Genomic DNA, 13,989 nt, shown 5'->3' with positions numbered 1-13,989 from the left:
TCCAGATCCAACCGTGCGGTCGGATTCGGACGATTCCGCACACGGGAATGGTTACGTGGCCGTGTTGGGTGGTTTATCGGAGACGAGAGGGAGAACGGGCGGCGCGGCAACGCAATTTAAAACACCGGAACACGTCCGACGGTAGACCGAATACGGTGCCGCTACGGTCGACCGTTCGGGTACCAGACGGACTCCGATCGCGACGAAACTTGACAGGGGGCCTACCTAAATTAAAAAAATACCGCACGACAAATTCTGGCTCAATCGGAGAAAGTATTATCCACGCTTTAAAAATAGGGTTACTACGGTGCCGCGGGCACGTGCGAGTGCGGTCGAGCTCAGAACGGACAACGACGATAACTGGCAACTAACAACGGATGCAAGTTTCGAAAACTGGCGGCAACGAGATGCCTATGCAATGCAGATGATGCGAATGATGTGATGATGATGCAACAGAAGAAAACAGACACACGACGAAAACGGAAAGAAAAGGGGAATCTTCTGGAACGTCGGTCTCGGGCTGTCACAAAGGAGTCGACCTATTTTCTTATGGATGTAATGCCTATATATACATGATCAGTGATGTGAATATAACATAACTATGCACTTTTCTATCAATTGCCCGACTATAATTTGTGTACCCACCGTATGCCTACTACATGAGAGATGCCATTAGGGAAAACTACGGCCCCCGGGTCTATTTACTTATAAGTTTAGAAACTCTATAATTACCTTGCTGCCTTTATTTACTTTTCATTACTTTTGCAATTAGAAAATTTCATCTACACACTTTACTTTCTTGCAAATAACGAGTCCAAGGGGATTGACAACCCTCTTGCCCGAGTTGGGTGCAACTGTTTGCTTCTTTGTGTTGTGTCGCTGAAGATGGGGGCTGGTTGTTACTCCTATTGGTTCGATAAACCTTGGTTCTCTACTGATGGAAGTACTTACCTATATTGTGTTGCATCACCCGTTCCTCTTCACAAAAAACCCAACGCAGATCACAAGTATCAATCATCACCTGTTTCGAGCCAACGTCAAGTTCCACCTTGCGTCACATGTGGTTCTGTTATGCAACAACTCCGCCAAGAACTACATCTCGGCGATGATGTCAGCCTGCAACACCTATGGAGTGGAAGCCACATGGCAAGCACCACCAAATGAGACAGTGAAGGAGTGGTTCAACACCCTCGAGGAGAGGCCCGTCCGGATAGAGGAGGCGCTCATCCGCAATGTCAATGATGAGGAGTTGGCCCACATTGCCCGTAGAGTAAAGGAGTCGGGGGATTGATGAAGGCACTGGTATTTCCAGGGTGATGACAAGTGATTCCTATGAAGAAGGCAATGATGATGCGGAGACCGACGACGAGGCGGCAGAAGACCTGCCGGAGGACCCCCCCCCCCCAAAGAGAAAGAGTATGAATCTGCTCAATATGTGCAGGAAAAGGAGCCCACAGTTCCTCACTCGTCCAGACGGAGAGTCTTGTCCTCCAGAATATGGTTACTAGCAAGCCCATTCGTCCCCAGTTGTCGGCGAAGAAGCTACCATGAAGTGGGCATATGGTAAGGGTTCCCGGCAGCAGGGGTCCGACAACCCACCTCTGAACGGCGGCAAGCACAACGTGGTCCCATGAAGCGAGCAGCTACATCTTTTGTCAGAGTGGTGGAGCCTTCCTAGCTTGTCACTGCCCCGGTGGCCAAACGCAGTAGGACATCAACTCCGCCCCCACAACATGTGTCATCATCACACGTGTCTAGGATCATTCCATTCATAGCAGCTCCAACGAGGAGGGGTAATTTTTCCCGTCAGTTATTCCGTAAATTTTTATTTTTCTGTTGGTCTCATTTGATTTTCTCTGCTTGATTTGGTTTTGTAGAGATTAAGATACATTGGTGCAAATTCAGGTCAAGAGGACCAAGCTTTCAACGGGGCTTCGGCGAGCGACAAGTACCGCGCCGGTCGCAGATGTCATCATCACTAGCCCCAAGCGCAACCTCCAGCATGAGACCATTGCGCAATATCCCACAACTAGCTTCGACGAGAATATTTCTGTCTCCATCATTGACAAGGAAGCGGGAGAAGGACACCACAACAAAGAATGCGTGGAGGCCGATCTTCCGGAGGTGCCTTCATTAACCATCATGCCAGAAAGTGGCTCCCCGACAAGGGCCTCTATGAAAGAACACATAGGCATAGGTCATGCGCTCGCAGGCAGGGCTGTCGACAACCAGTTGATGATAATGGAAGTTGCCGGAGGAGAGGAGATACCTCATTTATACACCAACGCACGAAACCAACTTGCTGAAGTGCACTTCCCTCCCGTTATTATCTTCTTTTTTGTGTTCTTGAACTCTGTCTTGGAGCTGATTTTCTTTCTTCTTCTCCACTTCTTTAGACCCACCTCCCACTGATGGAATGTAGGTTGACATTGAGGAGATCGGAAGGGGCATTGCCAACAAGGCAAGCAGGTCCGCGACTAACAAGGACACCAAGACAGTTGTTGAGGAGGCAGCCAAGATCATCGTGAGTGATGCTGCTAAAGCTGCTGCATCACAGGCCGACAAGGGCGTTGTTGAGGAGGTCGTCTACAAGGATGCCGAGGGTACTAACAACATTCCTTCCCGAGGAGCTCCAGGTCATGGCATTCTCATGGATTCACAAGCCGTCGGCGAGTCCTCGACGACCACCATCAAACATGTACTTGAAGGTTGGTGATGCAGTTTGTTAGCGTCCCCGACAAGTCGAGCATCGAGGCCTTCACCGTAAAAGAGAAAGTTGATAGGGATATTGTTGTTGCCAGACGTGAAGTTGTTGAGGAATAGGGTCGTCGCGACAGTGAGGCCAAGGAACACTTCACCCTGATGGCCGTGAATGATAGCTTCCGGCAGCTTCACACACTTAACAACGGCCGCGCGGAACGTCTCGATCGCAAGGAAGCACATGTCACATAGGAAAAAATAGATTTACAACTGTAGGCCAATGAGGCGCGGACCTGGTACATCAACATCCTCCAGGACATCAGGGACCGGCAAGCACAACTCGCCAAAGAGGTGAATAATTGCATCCTCGAGATAGCCGTGGTCGACAAAGCTCATGAAAAAGGTCGGCGAGAGGATTGCAGCAACTGAGGCCGAGCTGAACGAGCACAAGGTTAGCCTTCATGCCCATGAAGAGGACCTTGCTGTTCCCGAGGAGGTGGTCTCCATCAAATTCCACGACAAAGAAAAAGAAAACCAAGCCCGGTTTGACTGACACACCCAGGAGTATGAGCAGAAGCACAACGACGTCATTGAAGATTTGGCTCGGGATCATGCCGGAAAACTCCAAGAGGCCCTCAAAGCTGCCGAAGACACCGAGGCCATGAAGGTTGAGCTGGCGTCCAAGGTGAATAAACTTGAAGAGTATCTCTCCACCAGTGGCAAGGAGGTCTTGACGCTTAAGGAGGACACGCACAAGGCAACCCACCTCTTAGAGAGCTAGAAACATCCATATCCACCAAGACCCACGAGATCTGTGCTGCCTCCGACGTCAATGTCGACCTCAAGCTAAAGTTGACCACCCTAGAGGAAACACTTGATGTCGCCAAAGGCAAGAAGAAGACACTGTTTGAGGAGCACGAGGGCAAGAAGACCAGACTTTCTAGGGCAGACAATTGCTTCGACAACTTGAAGAATAGCTTGCAGCTTCGGACCATTTGCTTGTCGAGAACTAAGAGCACGTTAGTGAGAAACTAGGTAACATGGGTATAAGCAACTAGAGCTTCACCGTGAACGGCCAGGAGGTTACCGGTGTTAGGCTAACTCTTTTCTCCAAGAATTCTATTGCCGTAGTGGAGAAGTACCACCAAGAGCGGTCCACTAAGTTCGCCAGCGAGTCCCGCCAACTATGCCACAACGTCCTCTCCAAGGTCCTAGTCAAAATTGTCGATAGCAAACCTGGCATCAACCTCTCAAAAACTTGAAGAAGCCGCCAAAGGATGCCAACACGAAGTCTGTCAAAGAGCTTGTCGCCCAGCTCACTAATAAGGCCAGCGGGCTCTCTAGGATGGAGGGGCATCTTAGGAACTAGCCTCCCCATTGCTTTCTGTCACAAATACATGCAAAATAAAATTTATCTGAAGTTAGAGTTGTACTTTCCTTTTGATGTAATATATTTTATCTTGTTTGGTTGAATGCAAGTTGTTCCCCTTGTTTGATGTTGCCCTAGTATGCATTTATGCCTTGCGCTTTCCAGAATCTTGCCGGCGCACACACTTTCGGCGAGAGCTTGAGGAACGGGTCCTTCGCAGCCTGTGAGCAGTGCCACTGCTGACGAGGTCCCCATTGGTGATCACTAAATCCATTATTATTGATCTAGATTCTACTAAAATTGTTTGCTATGCTTTTGTGTGCAAAGAGGTATTGTTTTTCATTCCAGGACGTGCCTCCCTCTTTGCGTCGTGCTTTCACTAACATTTTGCAGGAGTTTGTTGATGTATTTCCACAAAACGTGCCACCGGGATTACCGCCTATTAGAGGGATTGATGCTACCTCATGAGCTTCCGTTGGTTTTCCCTTGAAGAGGAAAGGGTGATAACAAAGTAGATAAGTATTTCCCTCATTTTGTTGGAAACCAAGGTATCAATCCAGTAGGAGGAACAAGCAAAGCTCCAATAGTAGTACCTACACAAACAATCAAACACTTGCACCCAACGCTATAAAGGGGTTGTCAATCCCTTCACAGTTATTTGCAAGGATGAGATCTGATAGAGATAGATATAAAAGATTGCGGAAACAAAAGTAATTAAATTGCAGCGAAGTATTTTTGGTATTTTTGGTTTAATGATTTAAAAATATAATATGGAAAATAGACCCGGGGGCCATAGGTTTCACTGGAGGCTTCTCTCATGAAGGAAAATAATACGGTGGGTGAACAAATTACTATCAACCAATTGATAGAAAAGCGAAAAAGTATGAAGATATCTAAGGAAATGATTATGCATATAGGCATCACATCCGTGTCAAGTAGGCTGAAACGATTCTGCATCTACTACTATTACTACACACATCGACCAACCCTGCGTGCATCTAGAGTATTAAGTTCGTGAAGAAGAGAGTAACACATTCAATAAGATAATTAACATGATGTAGAGGGATAAACTCAAGCAATATGATGAAAACCCCATATTTTTATCCTTGATGGCAACAATACAATACGTGCCTCACTACCCCTACTTTGTCACTGGGTGACACCGTAAGATTGAACCCAAAAATAAGGACTTCTTCCATTGCAAGAATTACCAATCTAGTTGGCCAAACCAAACCAATAACTCAAAGAGACTTACAAAGATATGAAACCATGAATATAAGAATTCAGAATAGACTCAAATAATATTCATAGATAATCTGAACATAAACTCACAATTCATCGGATCTCGACAAACACACCGCAAAAGAGTATTACATCAGATAGATCTGCATGAAGATCATGAAGAACATGGTATTGAAGATCAAATAGAGAGAAGAAGTCATCTAGCTACTAGCTATGGACCCGCAGGTCTGTGGTGAACTACTCACGCTTCATCGGAGGGGCCATGGAGTGGATGTAGATGCCCTCCGTGATTAATTCCCTCTCCGGCAGATTACCTGAAAAGGCTCCGAGATTGGATCACACGGGAACAGAGGCTCCCAACGGCGAAAAAGTATTTGTGTTTCTCTTTTTGGCGATACGGGAATATTGGGGAATTTATAGGCCAAAGAATAGAGTTAGGAGGCATGCATGGGACGCACAAGCCAGGGGGCGCCGCAACCCCCTAGGGCACGCCCTGCAGGCTTGTGGCCTCCCGGCAGGTGCCCTGCCCCCTACTCCACGTCTCCTAGGTGTCTGCTGGTCCATGAAAAATCTTTCCGGAGATTCTGTTCCGTTTGGACTCCAGTTAATATTCCTTATCTGCAATACTCAAAAACGTGGAAAAAACAGAAACTGACACTAGGCTCTAGATTAATAGGTTAGTCCCAAAAATGATATAAAACAACATATTAATGCATATAAAACATCCGAAACAGACAATATAATAGCATGGAACAATCAAAAATTATAGATACGTTGGAGACGTATCAGCATACCCAAGCTTAATTCCTGCTCGTCCTCGAGTAGGTAAGTGACAAAAACAGAGTTTTTGATGTGGAATGCTTCCTAACATATTTATCCATGTAATAATATTTATTGTGGCATGAATATTCAGATCCATAAGACTGAAAACAAAAGTCTAATATTGACATAAAAACAATAATATTTCAAGCATACTAACAAGGCAATTGCTTCCTTTCAAAATAACATGGTCTTAGAAAGTTGTCCCTACAAAATCATATGGTCTGGCTATGCTCCATCTTCACCACACAAAGTATCTACATCATGCACAACCCCGATGAAAATCAAGCAATTGTTTCACACTTTTTATGTTCTCAAACCATTTCAACTCTCACGCAATACATGAGCGTGAGCCATGGATCTAGCACTATAGGTGGAATAGAGTGTGGTGGAGGTTGCAAAAATAAAGGAAGAAGATAATCTCACATCAACTAGGTTTATCAACAGACTATGGAGATGTCCATCAATGGATATTAATGTGAGTGAGTAGGGAGTTCCATGCAACAAATGCACTAGAGCTATAAGTTTATGAAAGCTCAAAAAGAAAAGTAAGTGGTTGTGCAAAAGATGTTTCCACTAGTTATATGAAAGTGAAAAATAGGAGACTCTCTATGAAGAACATGGTGCTATTTTGAAGCACAAGTGTGGAAAAAGATAGTAACATTGTCTCTTCTCTTTCTCTCATATATTTTTTCTCTCTTTTTTTCTGTTTTTGGATGTGCTTTTTTGGCCTCTTCTATTGTTTTTGGGCTTCGCTGGCCTCTTTAATTTTTTTGTAAAATCCGGAGACTCATCCCAACTTGTGAGGGAATCATAGCTTCCATCATCTTTTTCCCACACGGGACAGTGCTATAATAATGCAAATCATCACACTTTTATTTACTTACAACTCAAAGATTACAACTGGATATCTAGAACAAAGTATGACTCTATAAGCAATATGAAAGTGATGGTGCATGCCATAAAAACTAGATGGTGGTGTTGCATGGCAATATATCTCATAAGGGCTATGAAAATGCCATATTAGGTAGATATGGTGGCTGTTTTGAGGAAAATATATGGTGGCTATTTTGAGGAAGGTGGGTTTAATGTACCAGCGAAAGTTGCGCGGTACTAGAGAGGCTAGCAAAGGTGGAAGGTGAGAGTCCGTATAATCCATGAACTCAACATTACTCATAAAGAACTCACATAAGTATTCCAAAATCCTATTAGTTATCAAAGCAAAGTATTAGAAGCATGCTCCTAGGTAAGGGTTGGTAGGAGTTAACCATCGCGCGATCCTGACCTCCACACGAAGGTTGACAATCATTAAACAAATCATGTTCCGACTTCATCACATAATGGTTCACCATACGTGCATGCTACGGGAATGACAAGCTTCAACACAAGTATTTCTTCTAATTCAAAATTACTTACTAACATGACTCTCATATTACCATCTTCACATCTTAAAACTATATGCAAGGAATCAAACTTCTCATCATATTCAATGCACTTAATATGAAAGTTTTTATTGTATCCCTCTTGGATGCCTATCATATTAGGACTAAATTCATAACCTAAACCAATTACCATGCTGTTTAAAGAAATCTAAAAATAATATAAGTTAGGTACGAGAGTTTAATAATTTCTATAAAACACAACACGGCTGTGCTCTAAAAGATATAAGTGAAGTACTAGAGTAACCTTGCCTAGCTCAAAAGATATAGGTGAAGCACAAATAGTATTCTAATAAATTCACAATTCAGCGTGTCTCTCTCTCTCAAAAGATATGTGCATCAAGGATGATTGTGGCAAACCAAAAAGTAAAGACTCATATCATACAAGATGGTCCAAGCAAAACACATATCATGTGGTGAATAAAAATATAGTCTCAAGTAAACTTACCGATGGATTGAAGACGAAAGAGGGGATGCCTTCCAGGGCATCCCCAAGCTTAGGCTCTTTGGTATACTTGAATATGACTTGGGGTGCCTTGTTAATCCCCAATCTTATGATCTTGCCACTCCTTATTCCATAGTCCATCAAATCTTTACCCAAAACTTGAAAACTTCACAACACAAAACTCAAAAGAAACTCATGAGATCCGTTAGTGTAAGAAAAATAAATCACCACTTTAGGTACTCTTGTGAACTCATTATTTACTTATATTGATGTAATATCTACTGTATTCCAACTTCTCCATGGTTCATACCCCCGATACAACCCATAGATTCATCAAAATAAGCAAACAACACAAAGAAAACGGAATCTGTCAAAAATAGAACAGTCTGTAGCAATCTGTTTACTTCGAATAGTTTTTTAAGTCCAAAAATTCTGAAAACTTATGAAGATATGAGAATTTGTAAACAAATCTTGTGTAAAAAAATTAAGGTTACAATAACGTTCCATTGAATTTACAAAATTCCTAGACTAAGAGCGAAAGTTTCTGTTTTTCAGCAGAATCAACTTGCGAACAACGTAGACTAACCCAAAGGTTTTACTTGGCTCAAACACTAATTAAAAATAAGGAAACAAAATTATTACAGAAGTAATAATATGTGTAGCACACAAAAAGAAAGAAAAAACCCAAAACAAATAAAATTGGGTTGCCTCCCAACAAGCGCTATTGTTTAACGCCCGCTAGGCATAATGCAATAGATCTAGGTATTGTCATCTTTGGTATGAAATCCATAGGTATATCTCATAATATATTCTTAAGGTGATCTTATTTCATTTCTAGGAAAGTGCTCCATGCCTTTCATTAATGGAAATTTGAATCTAATATTACCTTCTTTCATATCAATAATTGCACCATTCGTTCTAAGGAAATGTCTACCAAGAATAATAGGACATGTAAGATTGCAATGTATATGAAGAACAATGAAATCTACGGGCACATAATTCCTATTTGCAACAATAAGAACATCATTAATCCTTCCCACAGGTTTCTTAATTGTAGAATCCAATAGATGCAAATTTAAAGAGCAATCATCAAACTCACGGAATCCTAGCACATCACATAATGTTTTTGGAATCGTGGAAATGGTAGCACCCAAATCACACAAAGCATGGCACTCATAATATTTCATTTTTATTTCAATTCATTAATATCATGCTTGGGTGGAATAGAATTAATTTTCAAAGAATCAATCTCAAGAGAAATTCTATCAACGGTCCTAGCCAAATCAACAATCTTGAGCAATTTTTCTTCAATCATAGCATTGAAACCTTTTTGAGAGCTAATGAATTCTTTAATGTTTTTCTCAAGATCATAGGGCATCTTATTATAATTTCCATAAGAATTGTTATAGGAATTACCATAATTATTAGAGGAATTACTAGGAAACGGCCTAGGATTTAAATTACCTCTATACGCGTTATTGCCAAAATTGTTCCTGCCAACAAAATTCACATCCATCGATTCATTATTATTTCTAATAAAAGAAGACAAAGGCATATCATTGGGATCAATAGGATCACTATTACTAGCAAACAATTTCAGTAATTCATCCATCTTTCCACTCAAAGTGTTTATTTCTGCAATGGCATGCACTTTTTTTACTAGTAAGAGATCTTTCTGTATGCCGATGAGAGTAATTTGCCATAATATTATCTAGGAGTTTAATAGCTTCTCCTAATGCGATTTCCATAAAAGTACCACCCGTGGCGGAATCTAAAAGATTTCTAGAAGGAAAATTCAATCCTGCATAAAAAAATGTATAATCATCCTTAAACTCAAACCATGCGCGGGACAATTCCTGATCATTAGTTTCATCCTCTCCCAAAATTGTGCAACATGCTCATGATCAGGTTGCTTAAAATTCATTATATAGTTCCTAAGGGAGATAATCTTAGCAGGCGGAAAGTACTTGGAAATAAAAGCATCTTTACACTTATTCCATGAATCAATATGATTTTTAGGTAAAGATGAAAACCAAGTTTTGGCATGATCTCGTAGTGAGAAAGGAAATATCTTTAATTTAAAATTTTCATCATCCACATGTTTATTATTTTGCATATCACACAACTCAACGAAATTATTTAGATGGGATGCGACATCTTCACTAGGAAGGCGAGAAATTTGTTCTTTCGTAACAAGATTGAGCAAAGCGGTATTAATTTCACAAGATTCCGCACTAGTGGCGGGAGCAACCGGAGTACTAATAAAATCATTATTATTAGTAGTGGAAAAGTCACATAGCTTGGTATTCTCTTGAGCCATCGTGACAAAGCAAACAATCTAGCACACAAGCAAGCAAACAAAAAGACGAATTGGCATTTTCTGAAAATCATTATAGAAATGGGGGAGAGGAAAACAAGAGGCAAATGGAAAATAAAGTAAATGCAAGAGATGAGTTTGTGATGGGTACATGGTAAGCGTGATCTTGCTATGTATCCTCCCCGGCAACGGCGCCAGAAATCCTTCTTGCTACCTCTTGAACTTGCGTTGTTTTCCCTTGAAGAGGAAAGGGTGATGCATTGAAGTAGATAAGTATTTCCCTCAATTTGTTGAAAACCAAGGTATCAATCCGGTACAGGAACAAGCAAGGCTCCAATAGTAGTACCTACACAAACAATCAAACACTTGCACCCAACGCTATGAAGGGGTTGTCAATCCCTTCAGAGTTATTTGCAAGGATGAGATATGGTAGAGATAGATATAAAAGATTGTGGAAACAAAAGTAATTAAATTGCAGCAAAGTAATTTTTGGTATTTTTGGTTTACAGATCTGAAAATATAATACGAAAAATAGACCCGGGGGCCATAGGTTTCACTAGAGGCTTCTCTGATGAAGGAAAATAATACGGTGGGTGAACAAATTACTATCTAGAAATTTATAGAAAAGCGAATAATTATGAAGATATCTAAGGCAATGATTATGCATATAGGCATCACGTCTGTGTCAAGTAGACCAAAACGATTCTTCATCTACTACTATTACTCCACACATCAACCGACTCCTGCCAGCATCTAGAGTATTAAGTTCATGAAGAACAGAGTAACGCATTAAGTAAGATGACATGATTCAGAGGGATAAACTGAATTATTATGATGAAACCCCATCTTTCTATCGTTGATGGCAACAATACAATATGTGCCTCGCTACCCCTACTTTGTCACTTGGTGAGGACATCACAAGATTGGACCCAAAACTAAGCACTTCTCCCATTGCAAGAATTAGCAATCTAGTTGGCAAACCAAACCAATAACTCGAAGAGACTTGCAAAGATATGAACTCATGCATATAAGAATTCAGAAGAGACTCAAGTAATATTCATAGACAATCTGAACATAAACTCACAATTCATCGGATCTCGACAAACACACCGCAAAAGAGTATTACATCGGATAGATCTCCCTGAACATCATGAAGAACATGGTATTGAAGATCAAAGAGAGAGAAGAAGCCATCTAGCTACTAGCTATGGACTCGTAGGTCTGTGGTGAACTACTCATGCTTCATCGGAGGGGAAATTGAGTTGATGTAGATGCCCTCCATGATCAATTCCCTCTCTAACAGATTACCAGAAAAGCCTCCCAGATTGGATCTCACGGGAACAGAGGATCCCGACGGTGGAGAAGTATTTGAGTTGCTCTTTTTGGCGATACGGGAATATTTGGGAATTTATAGGCCAAAGAATAGGGTTAGGAGGCCTCCAGGGGACCCACAAGCCATGGGGGGCGCGGCCAACCCCACGGGGCGCGCCTTGCACGGTTGTGGCCTCCCGGCAGGTGCCTACCCCCTTCTCCAAGTCTCCTAGGTGTCTTGTGGTCCAAGAAAAATCTTTACGGAGATTTTGTTCTGTTTGGACTCTGTTTAATATTCCTTATCTGCAATACTCAAAAACATAGAAAAAAATAGAAACTGGCAGTAGGCTCTAGATTAATTGGTTAGTCCCAAAAAAAATATAAAACAACATATTAATGCATATAGAACATCCAAAACAGATAACATAATAGCATGGAATAATCGAAAATTATAGATACACTGGAGAAGTATCAATTAAGCATCATATTGACTTAATTCCTAGTGCATCGCTACCCAACGATGCGCCATACTATAACAATCAAGAGGAGATGATGGATATTATGTGTCAAGTACAAGAGCTGCTCGACAAACGTTATATATGTGAATCCCTTGATCCTTGTATTGTTCCTATTATTCTAGTAATGAAAAAGGATGGTACATCACATATGAGTCTTGATTATAGAGACATTAATAACATTACTTTTTGTTATCATCATCCTATTCCTAGGCTAGATGATATGCTTGCTGAATTAAGTGGCTCTATCATTTTCTCCAAAGTTGATTTGCATAGTGGATACCATCAAATTCGTATGAAATTGGAGATGAATAGAAAACAACATTTAGAAATATGTTTGGATTATATGAGTGGTTGGCCATGCCTTTTGGGTCAACTAATGCACCTAGCACTTTCATGAGATTAATCAACAAGGTTTTACGTGCTTTCATTGGAAGATTTGTGGTAGTCTATTTTGATGACATACTGATTTATATCAGATCTTTGGAGGAACACTTGGAACATTTACATTCTATTTTTATTGTTCTATGTGATGCATGTTTGTTTGGTAACCTTGGGAAGTACACCTTTTGCAACGATCGTGTATCTTTTCTTGTCTATGTTGTTATTCCACGGGGGATTGAAGTTGATAAAGCCAGGATTGAAGCTACCGAGAGTTGGCCGCAGCCCAAAGGATCACACAACTGAGGGGTTTTATTGGCCTCGGAGGTTTCCATAGACGTTTTGTGAAAGATTTCAGCACCATTTCAGCACCTCTCAATGAGCTTACAAAGAAGGATCTCCCTTTTGTTTGGGGTACCGCATAGGAAGAAGCCTTCACAGTATTGAAAGATACGTTAAGACATGGTCCGTGACTCCAACTACCCGATTTTAATAAGACTTTCAAGGTTGCATGTGATGCTACTGGAATTGGATTAGGACCTGTCGTAATACAATACTGTAAACCCGCCGCATACTTTTCTAAAAAAATTGAGTGGGCCTAGTCTGAATTATTCTACTTATGATAAGGAATTATATGCTCTTCTTAGGATTTTGGAGTCATGGCAACATTATTGATGGCCCAAGGAATTTGTTGTACATTTTGATCATGGATCTCTAAAACATATTAAAAGTCAAGAAAAATTGAACCGTAGACATGCTAAATGGGTTGAATTCATTAAGATTTTCCATTATGTCATTAATCACAAGAAGGGTAAAAAATTTTTATTTTCGATGCATTGTCTTCTCATATACCATGCTTTCAAAACTTGAGTTTAAAATATTTGGTTTTGTGACCATCAAATATCAATACATGCATGATGTTGAATTTAAAGATGTGTTGCAAAATTTTAAAGAACGGAGAACATGAAACAAATTCGTCATTCATGATGGATTTGTGTTCCGCGCTAACAAGCTATGCATTCCAGCTAGCTCTATTCGTCTTTTGTTATCATGGGAGGCGCATGGAGGAGGATTAATGGGACACTTTGGAGTGAACAAGACGGAGGACATACTTGCAACACATTTCTTTTGGCCAAGGATGAGACGGGATCTTGCGTATTTTGTTCCTCATTGCACTACATGTCAAAAAGCTAAGTCACGACTCAGTCCTCATGGTTTATATATGCCTTTGCATGTACCTAGTGCTTCCCGGGAGGATATATCTGTGGACTTTGTTTTTGGTTTACCTTGAACAAAGAAGGGAGGATATCATATTTGTTGTTGCAGATAGATTCTTGAAAATGGGACCCCTTATAAAATGTCATAAAAGTGATGATATTGCTAATGTTGGTGATTAGTGCTTTCATGAAATTATTGCTTGCATGGTGTGCCAAATAGTACTATTTCAGATA

This window comes from Hordeum vulgare, chromosome 4H, assembly GCF_904849725.1.
Source record: "Hordeum vulgare subsp. vulgare chromosome 4H, MorexV3_pseudomolecules_assembly, whole genome shotgun sequence".
NCBI classification, from domain to species: Eukaryota; Viridiplantae; Streptophyta; class Magnoliopsida; order Poales; family Poaceae; genus Hordeum; species Hordeum vulgare.
This window is presented reverse-complemented; position numbering follows the sequence as displayed.